The sequence below is a fragment of the Cryptomeria japonica genome, chromosome 7 (assembly GCF_030272615.1).
Source record: "Cryptomeria japonica chromosome 7, Sugi_1.0, whole genome shotgun sequence".
Taxonomy (NCBI): Eukaryota; Viridiplantae; Streptophyta; class Pinopsida; order Cupressales; family Cupressaceae; genus Cryptomeria; species Cryptomeria japonica.
In genome coordinates, this window is record NC_081411.1 from 769,360,149 (window position 1) to 769,375,513 (window position 15,365).

The 15,365-nt window shown below is 37.0% G+C and overlaps 1 protein-coding gene across 11 annotated transcripts in view; it reads left to right on the plus strand.

The window, feature by feature from the left end:
- The window catches only part of LOC131056709 (uncharacterized), a 93,677-nt gene that overhangs the window by 20,896 nt on the left and 57,416 nt on the right, over positions 1–15,365 (plus strand). The gene's annotated exons all lie outside the window — the stretch shown is intronic.

A 15,365-nucleotide genomic window follows, 5' to 3' on the forward strand; every position in this document is an offset into this window, starting at 1 on the left:
ACTTTTGGAGATATCTTTAAAATGAAAGCTCATATTAAAACAGATATTAAAGAAGTTCAAGATAAAATTCAAGTGGAAGGTCTTTCTGAGGATTTGAGGAATGTTAAAAATGGGTTGCTTTCCAAATACCATGAAATTATCTCTAATGAAGAAACTTTTTGGAGACAAAGATCAAGAGCGTTGTATTTGAAGGAAGGTGATAAAAACACCCGGATTTTTCACATGACTGCTCTTAAGCATAGGGCGGCCAACAGGATTTCCAGTTTATCCAGCAATAGGGGAATTTTGTCAGATGAAAATGAAATAAGAAAGGAAGCTGTGGATTTCTTTAGTAATCTTTTGGGAGGTGTGGACGCTCTGGATATCAGAAATCAAGACCTTCTAGCTCAAGCTATCCTTCCCATTTTAAATGAGGATGACAACAAAAATCTCTCTCGGACCCTTCAAATCAGGAGATCAAAAAGGCTGTGTTTTCTTTTCTTGGAGACAAGTCTCCTGGTCCGGATGGATTCCCTATGTTCTTCTTCCAAAAATTTTGGCATATTGTGGAGATTGATATTTGTAATGGAGTTAAAGAATTCTTTGGATCTAGGCGGCTTCTAAAAGAACTCAATGCTACCTTTATCATTCTTATTCCTAAGATCTCTAGAGCTTATTCTCTCAATAAGTTTAGACCTATTAGTCTTTGTAATTCTGTTTACAAGATAATATCTAAGGTACTTACTTCTAGAATGCTGGATATCCTCCCCCGCATTATTTCGGCTTAGCAAAATGGTTTTGTCCCTGGTAGACAGATTCTGGATTCCATCATTTCTGTGCATGAGAATATTCATTCTTTAACTGTAGCAAAAAAATAGGGCCTTTTTCTTAAGCTGGACATGTCCAAGGCCTATGATAGAGTGAATTGGCAATTCCTTTTCAGAATTATGAAAGATTTTGGGTTTGGGGAAAAGGTGATACAACTTTGTTCTCAGTTGACTAACACTACCTCTTCTGTAGTTATTATTAATGGATCTCCTTCCAGTTTCTTCAAAAGTTCTAGAGGTCTAAGAAATGGGGATCCTATCTCTCTTATTTTGTTTACTATTCTAGCTGAAAGTTTGGGTAGATTTATTATGAGAAGTGTGGAAGAAGGGAAACTCAAAGGCCTTAAACCTTCCTAGTCCAACTTAACTTGTACTCATGAACAGTTTGTTGATGATTCTATTACTATGGGAGAAGCTACCATAAGAGAAGCGAGAAACATGAAGAGTGTTATGGATTCCTATGAAGTTGCTTCTGGTAAAAAAATAAATTGGGATAAGAGTTCTTTGTTCTTCATCAATACCCTTGTGGATAGACAAAGAAGGATTGAAAGGATCCTTGGATGTAAAATTGCTGAGTTCCCTTCTACTTATTTGGGTCTCCCTATTATTTTAACACTTTTAGATTGACATAACTTAGAATTTAGACTTAGTTTCTAATTAGTTAGTTTAACTGAAAGAAAATGACAATATAGAAATGAACAAATTGAGAGCAAGACACAATTACCCTGGGAAAACCTCCTAGGAGGAAAAACCCAGCTAGAAAAGATCCTTAGATCTGATTATGGCTTATAGTTATGTAATCATTACAACACTTATCTCTTGTATTTGCAGATTCAGATGTTGCTGTCCAAGAGGTGCCTTAAACATTCACTTGCTGTCATATGAAGAATAGATACTACTGCTCCCTTCTCCAGATTGTAGGCTTCTAAGAATTATGCTGTGTATGACCCTGAATGTTGCCAAGTACCCTAAGGTGAATTTCGCATCTTCAAATGGTGAATGAGGTTGCTGCTTGAAGTTGATTGAAGTTCGCACTTATGTAGACACAAGAATTTTCGCATAGGATGAGAGAGCTTATGTTTGCTTGAATGAATAATAATGAATCTTAATCTCTATTTATATGGAGCGAACCCCTTAGCTAGGTCGGCCTCCCAAAGAAATAATCTTTTAATTATTTCCTCTTTAACTGCCTTTGTTAATAGGGTCGGCCCTAGTGGACAGCACGTTGAATGTTTGGTTGATGTAGCGTGAGGGATAGGGCCACGTTTGAGGGAAAAGGAGCCAGCCCCTTTTTGGGCGGATTCCAGTGTTGCCCAAGGCAATATGAATCCGCCCTTCCCTAATTAATATCAACACTCCCTCTGTGCTTAAAGCCTTTGGAGAATTTTTTGGATGAAGCTGGTTGATAGATTCGATTCCAAACTGGCTGGATGGAAAGGAGCCCTCCTTAGTCAAGCGGGTAAGGTGACGATGCTTAAGGCTACCCTTCAAAATTTGCCTATCTATGCCCTTAGTCTGTTTAAAATCCCTAGGAAGTTTGTTGAGGCCATTGAAAGAATTCAAAAAAAATTCTTATGGTCGGGAGTGGAAGATAAAAATAGAATCCCCCTTATTGCATGGAATAATATTTGCACTCCTAAGGCTTTTGAGGGTCTGGGAATAAGAAACATTATGACCATGAATAATGCCTTGTTAGCTAAACAAATTTGGAGAATGAAAGGGGAGGAAAGGGAATGGAATTCCATTTGGAAAAAGTAATACCTTCACATGCAACCGTTTGAGGAAGAATTTATGGATAAATCTTTTCTTGTGGAAGGTTCTGCAATTTGGAACGCAGTTTAAACAGCTAAAGTTTGGGCTGCTGCTGGAAGAAAGTGGAAATTGGGGAAGGGGAGAATTATTAGATTCTGGGAGGACAGATGGCTAATGGATAAACCGTTGGAGGAAATCCCCATTCTTAAGGAATGGAAAGACTAGTTTAAAAGCAGGTATGGAGACTTTGTTAGGGACTACTGGAGAAATGGGAAGTGGATTGAGTTTAGTCAGCTTTGTTCGGAATTAAAATTTTTGGAGACCTTGCTTTCTTCAAAAATCTTTGTGGAGCATTCTGAGGATTGTTTGATTTGGAAGGAAACTTCTGATGGGAAATATTTTGTGTCTTCAGTGGTTTCTATCCATTACAAAGTTCCGGAAGAGATCCCTTTGTGGGTGAAAGTGTGGATAAAGAAGTTGATGCCCAAAATTAATATCTTCTTTTGGATTTTTATCCAAAATAAGGTGCTAACTCTTGATAATCTCCATAAGTGTGGATTTGTTTTCCCTAACAGGTGCTCTCTTTGCTGTAGGGAGGAGGAGTCTGCCTGCCATATCCTCTACTAGTGCAATTTCAGTTAGGAAATTTGGAATATTATTCTTAATAAGTGGAAGTTGAGCTGGGTTTTCCCGAACACTCTGGAAGAGTTCTGGCAGCAATGGTATTTGCCCTAGTTCTAATTCTAAGAATGTTGAGCTTTGGAAACTTACTCTCCCTATTGTCACTTGGAACATCTGGAAGGAGCTTAACAACAAGATTTTTAGGGAAAAAAGTGCGAACCCTGAAGTGGTGGTGGATATAATCTATAGAGGGATCCATGAATGCTTATATGGAATTGATAATGGTTTAGCTGCTAAAGAAGACTTTAATGAAAGATGGAAGCTTTCCAATAGTAGAAACATCAAGGATAAAGGTAGAGATGGTCTTTTTTGGTGCTTTCCTTCCCAGGGATGTATCAAGGCCAATTTTGATGGGGCCTCTAAGGGAAATCCTGGGAATGCTGGTTATGGGGGCATTGTCAGAAATTTTGCTAGAAGTTGCCTTGTCGCTGTTGCTGGCCCTTTGGGTAACCAAACTAGTCATTATGCTGAAGCTTCGACTGCCCTAAATACATTGATTATAGCTAAAAATCTCATAATCTATGGTTGGAGGGAGACTCTCTTAACATTATTAAATGCCTTAAGGGAGAAGTTGAGCCTTCGTGGTCTATAGAAAATATAATTTTTAAAGCCAGAGAAATTATTTCTAGCTTTAAATCAATTATTATTGAGCATGCTTTCAGGGAAAAAAAATGCTGTAGTGGACCGTCTTTCTAACCTTGGCGTTATTTCCGAAGATCAAAGCATATGGAATGGGGAAGATAATATCGATTTTAATATTAAAGACCTCATTAGAAAGGACAAATTTATGGGGAAAAAAAGATCGCACGTTAATCATGGAAGTATTAATGATTAATCATCAAATATTTAGAAAGGTAATGATAGCTTGTCAGAAGGGCAGAGTGCTAAATAAGAATATAAAAATTTCGCACGCTTTGTGGGTGTGTATTTTCAAGTTGAAGTTGGAGAAGCAGACAAATTGTAGAACGAATTCTCAAATGGGAGGTGATCTTAGAAGAGAGGAACCTGATAATATTTCCAGATGGCGGGAGATGCCTAAGGTATGGACAAAGTTGGAGAAGGGTTTCGTGACGCATTTCATGGAAAAACTGGTGGATTATGACAAAAGCAGAGTTAACTTTGCGGGTTACCAGAGTGACTGAAAACTGGAAAAATGGCTCCTTCAAAATTCATGGTGTTAAATTCAAGCTGGACGTGGACCTCATCTCTACGGTCACAGGTATGCCCCATTTTGGTCTCAATTTCTTTAGGGACCTGAAAGTGTCTAATAATGCTATGAAGCTCTTTCCACGCAAAGAGAAGGAGAGAGTGAAATTAGGCAAAGCTTCTGGGGGGTATTATGATGCATCTAATATTAAAAAATTTTGGGGTTGTGTGCTTAATGCTATTATGGAGTATATCACAGTGGAGGGTCGTTTCACTAGGGTCCATACCTACCACTTTGTGCTTCTGAATCACTTTAGGCATGAGAAGAGGATTTCTCTTTCCTATTACCTTTTCAGGTCTCTGTCGCGGTCTTTGAACAAGTACAGTAAGAACCCCTCTTCTCCTATGCTTCATTATGGCCTTATTTTGCTCATTTATGAGCATTGTAAGATTTTGGCAATTCAGGAAAATAAAAGGTTGTCGGTGTCGCCGGGGAAAGGAAAGAGGAAAATTGAGGAATTTGGGCCCAGTAAGGATGAGTTGAAATAGAGTAAAAAGGTTAAAAAAGCCATTGTGGAGAAAATTCAAGAGGACATGGATAAACAAAAGGATACGGAGGTTGATTCTGAGGATATGGGAAAAGAAGGAAGTGAGATGGAGACTGATGAGTCTGACGGAGAGGAGAGCTGGAAAGAAGAGGAAGTGGGGGAAGAGGAAGGAGGAGCAGAGGATGTTTCTGATCAGAACAACCCTACCCACAACACGAGTACTGGTAATTTTAATAGCCAGCCTATGGAGGAGTAGGACAACCAGATAAATAAGGAGGAAAGGGAAATGGAAACTGAGAAAAACAAGGATAAGGAGGATACGAGCAGGGTAAAGGATAAAGTTGGAGATGAGATTATTCTGGATAAGCTCAAGAACCAATCTGAGGCTCGTCTAGGTTTTGATAGGTGGGTTTATGAAAGAATTAATAAACTGAAAAAAATAGCTAAGCAGTAGGAAGATCAGGGAAAGAAAGATGAAAGTAACCAGGAGCAGAGGAAAAAGGTTATGGACGAAAAAGTGGAGAAGCTGGAAGCTCAGATCAGTAAGCTAGAGGAAGGAAAGACAACCATGAAGAACTTCCTGATTATGATTCCGGATATCCTCAACTCTGTGACTAGGAATATGGAGGAAATTGCCAAGTACCTTGATGGCTCCAACACTTCCAAACCTTGGAGATGACTCTATTTTCAATCAATTAATAAAACTTCAATGCATGTACACATCTTAAGTCTCACTATTGTTTCTCTTCATACTGTTGTTTGTTTAGGATTCGACAAGAAATTCTTCTGTTACAAAATATAGTAATTTCATACCTAAAAAATAGGAAATTACAAGCCTATTAGTTTAGTCCTTTAGTTCTTAAATTTTTTGTGAACCACATATCTATGTTGTAGGAAAGGCAGTATAATTTTATATGATATATCTAAGAAACCTAAATTGTAGGAACTTTCTCAATATTCAAGGTATGCATTTGGGAGATGAATAGAGACGTAGATAAATTTAAATGAAGTCTCTTGATATTTGGAAATGTTCCCATACGAGTCTTTGAAATGGGGACATGTTTATGATATAGGGGATGAGTACTAGGGGTTAGGGTACGAGTTTGCAAGCAACTATGATATGAACCTCTTTGCTATATAATTGATCAAAGGTGGAACAAGCAAGTCCAATACTTCATGTAGTGGGCTGCTACATGAAACCCAAAGTTTTCTTTTTTTTTGATCCCTTCAAGGCCAATGAGGTTATAAATGGCCTTAACACTACAGAGAAGATAATGCTTGTTGAAATCCTTAGAGACAATTCTTGATGTTGTAGATGTAGTGGGGTGCAAGTGTGACCTTTTTCTACACCTCTATACATCCAAAGGAGAATGGTCAAAAGGCCATGTAAAAATACTGAGTAATTTGATAATAGTCTCATAGGTACTAGACTTCTTTAATAAATGTTTTTTGGTTTATGTGGGAAGTTATAAATGTCCTCTTTGCAGTTGGTAAAGTCCAAATGAAGTCTAGCTCCCTATTTATGGTTATAATTAGGTTGGGAAAACTCACGACTTTGATCAAGTTGACTTTCTATTAATAAAAATTTATAGAAACATTTTTTAGAGTGCCAGGTAAACTTCTTACTATTACCAAGGATGCTGGCACGACACGCCCTCCGATACTACGTGAAACACATTTGACTTGGAGCTATGAATCGATGAGGTCGCAAACGAGGGGCCTTATCAGCATCTAACAATGCTGAGGCTCAAACTTGCTAGCACATTGGATCAGCGAAGGCACAAGCATGCGATCACAGTGGCACAACGGGGGTTTGAACCTTGGTGGGCACAAGAACACCATCACCACTCAACCAATACACTATTGGATGAACTCCTAAAATTTATAGAAACTAATATAAAGGCATGTAAAGTTATTTTTTTTGGTCACAATCTAGGGAGCATGACCATGGTACAAAGGAAGTTGACACTAATAATTTTATTATTTGTTTTGATTTATACTTGTTTGGATTTCCACTCTTTGAAAATGTCATTGTAAATCAAGTCTTGTAAGTCTGTCTAATTGTGAGAGTATGCACTAAGATGTCCATAACTTCACTATACATGTGTCAAATGGATGACCGTGAGCCTAACATACACTCCCCATTCAACAAAGTGCCCTTGATTTCCTATTGAGTATGTTTCACCAAGAAGTGATCATCCTCCCATGTCCCTTCTTCTAACGGCAAATTTCTCCACTTGATTAGGTATTCTTGTAATATGCTGTCCTGCTTTACCTTTGTTTTGTGTTTTGCAATGGTTTTGAGATGATAAACATAGTGCAGATAATAAAGTAAGTTGCAGCAATTCAACAACTCAGAAAATTGACCTAACTTAGAAATATATGAAGTTGAACATTCCAGATTTTATTTCTGATCTGAAAATGCACCTTTTTCCAAAAGTAAGAGCAACTTAAATCATTAAATAGCATTACATATCTAATTCAAACATACCCCAAAAAACACAACATTGTGATTGCTTGAGCTGTTCATGAAATTTGCAAACTATCACTCCCAAAATGGATGCCAAACTGCAAAAACTCCAGCAATGATAAAGGAGATTATAACTTTGTAGCTTTCCACTCTAGATGCCCCCAAATCGCTGAAGAAGACACCAAAACCCCAGCCAACCAGCTCTAGAAAGCGCACGTCCCTCCTTAGCAATGTACAACCAGCCTTGAGGAAGGTACGTTCAACAAAAAGAAATGAATGAACAACAAACCCTCCTCTTATTCCTCTTCAATCAACCTCTAACAAATTGATATGCAATAAGCTTCTGTTAAAAATTGAGATAAACTCCACATGTATGCCCAACTGTGACCTCTGAGATGAAATCATGAATTTATTCTCCAGATTGTATCTCTCAACAATGTGGACAATGTCGCTTGCAAGGGGTTTCATCCTCACAAACCTAAGAAGAACAGTCTCCTCCAAAAAAAGTAGCAATATTTAAAATATCAAACTTAGCATAAGAGAAATGAACTCCCACTTTTTCTTTTATATTTTCCCGAAAAGAGGTCGGCCTCTCCTAGATAGTCTTTTAAAAATATTAAAATAAAATCAAAGACGTCATAAAGTGCATTTAAGTCACCAAAAGGCCCCTCTTATTAAATATTTGTATTGCACTTTAATCCAAATATCGGGCCAATGATATTCACTGGTCCCGCCAACATGTCTAAAAATAGAAATGTTGACAACTGGCTCAGTAGGTGCTTGAAATTGACTTACTAAAATAGTAAGTATGGGAAAACTCATCTGAAATTACTCTAGAAAAGGGCATTATTTTTATCTAAACTGCTGGAACCCAAACAATTATTTGATACTGCCATCCCACTGGATCAATTGCCTACAAAGTCCCCTAACTCTAACTCATTAGCCTACGAGAACCCAACTGAATAGGCTAATGGCCTACCCTACTGAACAGTTTATGAAGGGGACATTACAAATCTATGATGTTTCAATTGCATAATTATTTCACCCATTGCTTGAGCATTTTTATTCCAAAGTGAATGTGCCTTCCTCATCAAGCTTTGATAGCTTCAACTACACTCAACTCCTATTGCCTTTTACTTTCTTCAATCATGGCACATTAAGTACTAAATCAATCATTGAAGATGTTTCTAGTTTATATGTCACATTGCCTATCGTGCAAAGCAAACTTAGGGCCCGTAGAATTTAGGAGCTTCCTTGTTACCTTCTAGTTCTTTGAGGATCCAATTGCCCTCCTCAAAGTTATTTTCAATCCTATGTTGGCTTTCTTGTTCTGTCCTTTCTGTGCCCCTGCAATGCTATTTTAAAGTATTTGAAGAATTATTCTCTATACAAAAGCTCAACCACATTGATTGCTTTATATAACCAAAGCATTGAAGACACTTAGCCAATTTGTGTCCAATAACATCGTTGTGCTACTAAAGTCAATCAGTAACACAACCTTATGCTTTTGGACGAAATCTTCTGTATTGAGAGTTTGGGGTGTGCTAATACCTAAGTTACCGGTTCTTCCCCTTTTGGCCTGGGTTCCGGTCTTGGTTCTCCTCGGGTTCTCCTTGGGTTCCTCCCGGGTCCTTCCCAGGTGGTCGGGTTCCCTGTGGGTCCTGCGTCGCAAGACCCACAGGGAACCCGGCCACTTGGGAAGGACCCGGGTGGAACCCAGGCCCGTGGTTTCCCAAAAACGGGGCCCACGGGTCAAAAAAAACAATAAAAAAAAATTAAAAAAAGACTTTTTAAAATAGTTTTTTTATAATAAAAGTCTAATTCGCCCCTTTATGACTTTTTAAAAAAGACTTGAAACTTGAATATTATCTTTTTTGCAAATTATGAATATGATATTAGACTTTAGTTATTAGTTTACTGATTACATTTGCGATATATGAATATTTATTGGCAGTGGCAATTAATAATTATGGATTTATCATTTATCATTTATTTATGGAAAGTCACATTGTATATTTTATTTTTGTATGGATTGTATATATTGACCATATATATAGTATATGGGTATATATAGATAATTAAAATAGAATCCGAACCCGAACCGGTAACTTAGGCTAATACCTTCTAGTGAATAATAGAGATGGTAAACATTGCATCATCTTGTTCATTTGATAGTGGATCCTTGTTATGTTCTTACCTCCTCGTCTTTACATTATGTTGTGTGTGGAAGGATTTCTTTTCAGCATATTCCTATCATGCTTGAAGCTTAATTTTCTGGCCTTCCTTTAATCAAGCTGTTGAGGGATATTTTGTGGGTGAGATCATAATTTCAGGTTTGCTTCTTGAAGGTACTTGCAGTGGTTCTTTGTCAGCCCTGTTCCTTTCCTCAATCCCCAGAACCATACTGATAGCTTTTTCTGACTTTTGATGCTCTATAAGACAAATATTTTGTTGGATTTTGGATCCAAGATTCCATAAGGAAGACAGTTCAGCAAATTTTACCAACAAGTAGTTTCCATTATGATGAGTTAGATGGCTCAATCCAAACTTAAGTTTAAAAATAACAATGCAGTGTTATCTAGGAAAAAATGTTGATTATGTTGGATGTTGTCTTTGAGATCACCATTGAATAATTCCAGCACATTATCTTCTGAGATATCATCTATCCTTAAGCTTAGTGATGGGATTACAGGATGTAAAGGGTTACTGAATCTTTTTGCCGGAGTTTCTCTAACTGGTTGAAGAATGTCCTATTTTTTGTTTCTTAAAAAAGTGAGTCACCAATTAATTAGCAAAAATTGTCCATTCTAAGAATGAGGTTCTTTGTTTTTTGACATCTTTTACTGTAACTACATGTGTGTTTTGAATTATGAAGTAACTACTCACACATTTCTATTGGGGAGTGAAATCAGTGTTTTTCTGAGTTTCAGGGTTTTGGGGATGGCAAATATATTCCAGATTTTGGGGACGGTAGGGGAATGGATTAAAGTAATGCATGAAAATTAGTTACTGATTTTGTTTTGAAATCAGTGTTTTTCTGAGTTTTAGGGTTGGGGGATGGGTTTTGGAGATCCAGGGGGACAGCTATTAAAATAATGTATAAAATTAATAGTTGAAAAACTAATTACAAATAACAGCAAAGAAATTTGCTATCTATGTTATGCCAAATTCTTGGGCAAGGTACATGTTTTATAATAACCACCCTAGATTTTTTTGAAAATACATCAGTTGAAATTGAGATGCAATGTAAAATCCTTTCTACTTTTTGATCACCTAGATCCCTATGGGCAAGGTAAGAGCATACGGTGTTCTGGGATATACAATCAATTAAAATGCAATACTGAAAGGAAAGCACCAAGCAGCAAGCCAGCCAATACACTTATTCAATGGGGTGCATATGCATTGCAAGAAATGTAAATAAGCATCTTCCACTTAATTCAGTGGGTGAGCATAGGGGCACATCCACTTATTCAACGGGAAAGCTTATGGGAACATCCAAGTATTTAGTGGGAAAGCTCATACAATATTGAAATTTAAAAGCAAGCTTCTTCCACTTATTGAGTGGTGAGTGATTACTATAAACTAATTATTCAGTGGGATAATTACTTTAGCAAATATCAACACAGGAGCAATCTCCTCTCATCAAAACATCATTAAAACACCTTAAAACTTTGGAGGTATACCCACATAAGAGGCCAGCAGGTCTAAGTACGGCCTGATCTGAAAATGGTTTGACTCAACATCAACAAAACATCTCCAAATCGCCCTTTAAAACTTCAAATCTCTCACAAACAACATACAGAATATTAGAGATTCAAAACACATCAAAACATTCCATGAACGACTAAATCCAAAACTTCACTTTGTAGCTCAATGGTGATTCTTGTATAAAACCACTCTAACCAGCTATGGAGGTTTTTATACCAGCAACCTCAAGAGGGTTTTCATCTTCTAGAAACTTTAGAAGAACTCATGTTCATTCTAACAGCATAACAATATCATTCACAAGTTTATCAATGAAGTAGCTTGACCATGCTTAATCTGTGCTACTCTGGTAGTCACGAGCACTTCTCCTATAGATTTCCTGAAAGTGCTTAAGACATCATCTCTAAGAAGAACGATTTCCAAATAACTGGTGTAGGAGCACCCAGAGGCCTATCATACCTCCAGGAGGCAAAGTTTGAGTTTTTGTCTTGTTTAAAGTTATTTGATGTAAATAAGGTCATTTTTGACCATTAGTGATCAAATAGGACCATTCTTGAAGTTTTTGGGTCATTTGGTGAAAAGATGTAAAAGTTGCTACTTTGTTGTCAAAGTTGTATGACAACTTTTTACATTGCCGTGACAACTTTTCAAAAGTGGTTAAAGAGTTGGTTTGGGGTGGTTGGAAGCTCAAAACTGATTGTAATACAATAATAATGCCTTGTAACCACGACCAAAAAGGTTGTTGAAGGTTAGAGAAGATTGAATGAAATATATGCATCATTTTCACTACTTTTTCCTTGTAATTCTTTTTGAAATCTGACTGTAATTTGCATTGTACAGACTAGTAAAGATGGATATTGGCTTGAAACCAATTGTAAAAGTGGGAGAATGTTGTTATCTTTCAAATCCTTTTGGTTTGACTAATTTTCGTTATGTTTTGTGAAAGTTATGATCATTTTAGTGACTGTTACTTCCAGATTTTCCTGTAACAGTCCTGTTGCAGCACATGTTACGAATTTTATATCCCATATCTTGATCTCAGATCAATTGGGATTGAAAGATATGTGAATCTACTTTCTAATGCACTTGGTCTCATCGATTTTTGTTGAGTTTTGAGAGAGATATTGCATTTTTGGTGAAAACAGTCCAAACCCTGCCTAGGGTTTCCAGAAACGCAAAAACACCCATATCTCCCTTTTGGTACGGTGAAAATTGCTAATTTTTTGTGGAGAGGTCTGTTTTGACATGTTCTTCAATGTCTCAAAGTTGCAGGGCTCCATGTTGAGGTTTGCACGTGCAAATAATTGACTGTTGATCTGATTTCCATGATGTCTCAGACTGTCAACTCATTGAAGAGCAAGTTTGAATATATTAAGGCATGGTTTGGTCTTCCTTGTGATTGGAGAAGTTATTAGAAGTGTGTGTGAAGGTCCTACATAACTGTTCAAGTTGTTGGTGTTCATTGGTGGCAACCATATGTCCATATACCGTGACTGTCCTAAAGGAATGTGCATGGCAATGAATACCTCGGTCAGTAACCAATCATGTTTTTGTTTTTGTTTTGTGAAAACCTTATGAAGAGTTTTGTCTGAAGCTTGGAGTTACCTCTGCTCTGCATCAATAACCAATCTTTAGCTCATGACAGTTCTCATCTCTTTGTTGTGATTTTGTAAACACAAATTTAATCATCAATCATTACGATCCAAAGTAAGAAACTTAATATCATGAGAGAATCTCTTCTCTAGCTCCATGAATTTGCAATCTTGATACACTTTTCAAGTGCCATCAGTAGACTGAACCGCCATGGCACTAGGACTATTGAAGTCATTTTGCAAATTTTCTTTCTCTTTGCATTCTTGTTCATGTCTTTGTGAATAAGTTGACTTCAAATTAGACTATCTTTGGAGAAGATCAATCCCTTCAATCAATTGCTTGACCTCCAAAGTCCCTGTGCTGGCTTTTTGTTCCTTGGGCATGGCTGCAACGGTGGTCTGACTTTCAACTTTGAATAGTGAAAAATGAGCTAGACTTACCTCTAGGTTGAGCTCTTTAACCTCTTTATCCTCCTCTTGGTATGCATCCAAGTTGTCATCTGTAAACTTAATTGCATGATCCCTATCTGAAAGCAATCACAAATAGTCAGATTTTATTACCTCCAATGCTTTTTTGATAGTTCAAAAATCTGCAGAATTGGCTCCATCCTTAATACCCCTATTTGGAATTCGTCCATTAGAACATTATCTATTGATATCACTGCCCTTAGGAGTAGATCTAGATCCTTCTAACCCTTTCTCCTTTAAGTTCAGTTCATTCCAGTGTAGTTCATTTGAAGTAGAAGTACTGCAGAATTGCTATATCCGATGATGAAGTTCCAGCCATAGCAAAGAAGTGAAAGAATGATTCAAACGTAAGTCCCCTTGGATTACCAGCATATCACATCAAGCCAACTGAGTCACGTCCATTGCATAAACGGAACCTTGGAGTCAACTGTTTGAACTTATTGCAATTTTAGCATACAATTGAACTTTGATCAAGAGAGAGTAAAGTGGCCGTTGGGCAACTTTATTTTGTGTTAGGCGCTGTCATAAAAAATACGTCAACAATACCTTGATTGGATGAATAGGAAGCATGGTCCAGGTCTGGAAATGCATTGAAAACATGCTACTATAGGTTTGGGCGGTAAGGAAGATAGACAAAAATATCACTAACACACATCTAACACACACCCAAATTGCAACTTCACTTCATGAACTTTTTAATCATCTCTTCATCATGATATGTAGACACTCTCTCAAGCCTTGCTACATACCATTTGATTTTAGAGCATAGTTTGTGATATGAAGTGGGGTGTTCATGGGGTTCTATTGTCGTTTGGAAGGGGCCTAATATGCTTTTCATAAAATCCCAAATTAGGATTTTTTTTATGAACGACTTGGTCAAATGTCATATAAATCTCTCCAAGGCTAGGGGAGTGTTTCAATGTATTTTATGACATGCACAACATGTGAGATAAAGAGCAAACATATCTACAAATAAGTTACGAAAATTAAAATTTCGAAAAAGATTAAGACCCAAATAATAAAGAGCGAACGCTATGACAAATATTGGAAATAATTAACAAATTAGAAACATTAATAAATTAACAATTTAATAGTTTAATAATAAAATCCTTACCTCACTATGGACCACCAGTTATTGTCAAGGATCTTTTGTTTTATACTTTTTCCTTCAGCTGTGCTTGCCTTTCCCCATCTCCCCCACTCTAGATTAACCATCATGAATTATAGAGGCTCCTATACCTCAACCATCCTCTAACAAAATAAATTAGTTGGCATGTTTAATGTTCACAAGATTGAAGAATTCCTCCTCCAAAAAAGTTTTGTAAAGACAAGTGGTGTATGATGTTTGCAAATGAACATCTGTATGTCTTTAAATTTTTCCACCATTACCTTCACATACTCAATGTTCCCAATATTTTTTACTACATTGTTCATTGTATGAAACCATATATGGGTCTTAAAAATGTGCTTGTAAGTACTGCCCACCATAAAGTCAACTTACATGCATAGGGTGAATCGGTCACCACCTAGACAACATTAGAGGGCCCAGCATCTTCTATGGTGTCTTTCAAGATCTGAAATTTGAAGTTTGCATCCTTCCTCTTTTTTGAACAATCACTAGTCTAAAAAACAAAGAGCTTGTTGAACATGTGATAATGATATTGATGAGTGGCTGATATCTAGTATTAGTTCAACCATCCCTTATCCAAGTTTGCCTCATTTCTCCCATCACTACAGTCACCTTAGTGTACTCTCTATTAAAGAAGGTGGTGCACAACTTATGTTTTCTTGGGGACAATTGAGGGGCCAACAGCAATTGTATATTTGAACATTTGTTTGAAGTAGAGAGAATGTGCCACATGAAATGGTATGGCATGGGCAAAGAAAAATTTGGCAATAGAAGACTCAACTATTTCTTGTGATTGACACTAGTAGTTCTCCATCTTCCCTTTGAATCTCAACATCCATGGTTTGTGTAGGTAATGCTATATACTAGGTTGCATAATCTCTATTGGGATTCCCTTATGTCTTGCTTCACTTTCCATATACAATCTAGTCAACTTGACCTTCTTAACTAAGATTATTTCTTCACAACCTTTTACCCCTTGTCTACTTATGCTCAAAAGATGAGAGTAAAGTATTAAACGTTTGTGTAGCTGCCTCACTAGTCTTTGTTGCACAAATGACATAGTCATAC